Below are 2,092 nucleotides of genomic sequence, written 5' to 3'. Positions count from 1 at the left end.
TGATGGACTTTGGACCTGGTTAACATAAGAGATTTGCTAACAGGATGCCTTGGCAAAAGCAAACTTTGAAAATTAGACTTAGATTGCAAGAAGATTAAATCAAATGGGTTTACAAAAAAAAAAGAAAATCTTATTAAACTTTGGACAGTCTCAGAAGAGAAGAGCAGATGCTACAGCCTTAAAATGCAGGAGCTTAGGCTGCCACAACTCACACCCTTACCTGCAAACCCTCAGCTGCACTGCTGCAGCCTTTACCACAGAACTCAGTGGAACATTGCAAGGGAACCTGTTTGTGGGGTCTGGCAGCCACCAAAACAATCCTGTTTGTGTATGAAGCTTTCTTAAACTGCAGCAGCATCTGAACATAGTGCAGAGTAACTATTCCTCCATGGGCAAACAAGCCTTGAAATGAACTGCTCGCAAAGGAGCTCTGCTGTGGAGGAAGAAGCTGTACCCAATTCTCCTTTTTTTCACACTTTCTTTTTTGGGAAGGCTGTCTCTAAATCCACACTACCCTGAATCCTCCTCAACTTTCCAGTCCTGGTACAATGAGAATGCCTTTCATGTTGAGAGCACTGAAAATGGAGCAGACAAAAAGAGAAGACAAAGATTGCACAGAGGTAAGCAAAGAAAGTAACATGTAAGTAGCACTTAGGGGATGTGATAGAGACAGTGATCAATATGGTATCAGGAACCTGAAAAAAAGAAATTATCTGCTTTTATATGAACCATTTCCTCCTGACATTATAGAACATGGAAAATGTATTATTGTGGCTACATCTGCATTACTGAAAATGTGCTGTCTGTTAGCATTCCAATAAAGGTTTAGACTGGGAAGAAACAAAACCACACAACTTGTTCCTTGTTCACATATTTAACTGCAATCACCATAAAAACAGTTACATTAAAAGACATGGGAAGTCAGCTAAAAAAGAGTCATAGCTTTAGCACAGAGCACATTCCTTGCAGAACTCCCAACTGTACAAAACTCTGGGAATGAGATGGTACCAACCAATGCAACCTCCATCTGCTTTGTAAGCACTTAGTAATTGTGCAGATGTGCACTAAAAATCTGATTTCATGCAGAACACTCAGAGCTGTGGCTTCACAGGATGCAGCATTCAGCACCAACACCAGCTTCAGGAATTCCCCCTCCACTCTGACAAAGCTTCTTTCCAGCCCAAATATGTGCAAGCTCTCACTCAGGCTAGCTGGTCTAACAGAAAAATCTTGCAGAACATGTTTTCCTTCAGAAGTGCCCCAGCTCCCTCCCTGGGCAGAGCACAGCAGGACTGTGTGAATCAGCTGCTGCAGTGGAACACCAGGACAAGGAGATGCAGGGTCAGCACCTCCCAAACCATCCCAGGGACCATTAGAGAACAATTCCCTGCTCACACAGCCTCCAAGCAGCCCAGGGCAGGAACCAGGGACAACCAGAGTCTGAGTTTACAGCCCAGATCAGACCTGTCCTTCAGGCAATACCAACACCTAAAGGCATTTGAAGGAAAGGCCTTTAGAAGGGAGAATGTACTGGAGCTTTGTAAGGGCCAGAATAAAGTGGTGCCCTGCAAGCAGAAGTATTTATCCACACTCCCACAGCACTGCTGACTCCTGGAACACCCTGGGAGAAGCCAGAGCTGCTCCTCAGCCTCAGCCACGGGAGCTCAGGCTTTCCCAGTTGTGCTCCAGTATGGAAGTTCTGCTCAGCCCTGCAGTGCCACAGCACCCAGCACTGGACTCAGGACATCCAAAGCACCATTCTCCCAAATGTCCACAACCAAATCATGCACCTGGAGCACTGAGACATTCCTCAGGATACTCACTGCCCACACTGAAATGGTCACTCACAACACCACTCCTGAAAGACAAAGCCAAAACCCAGAAAACTTCAATTCAGTGTTGGAATGAAAACCCACGTGTGGAATTGCAACAAGTGGAGCCACCCAGAGCCAGCAGCTCTAAAGAGGCTGCCTCAAAACTCAAAAACTATTCAGGTAATTCAAAAGGAACTATGTGATTGTTTCATGCTTTTAACATTCAAGACCAAGTGTTAACATTTATCTTGACAAGTGTCACCTCTTGCTGGCAGGAT

This window comes from Geospiza fortis, unplaced genomic scaffold (assembly GCF_000277835.1).
Source record: "Geospiza fortis unplaced genomic scaffold, GeoFor_1.0 scaffold31, whole genome shotgun sequence".
NCBI lineage: Eukaryota > Metazoa > Chordata > Aves > Passeriformes > Thraupidae > Geospiza > Geospiza fortis.
This window is presented reverse-complemented; position numbering follows the sequence as displayed.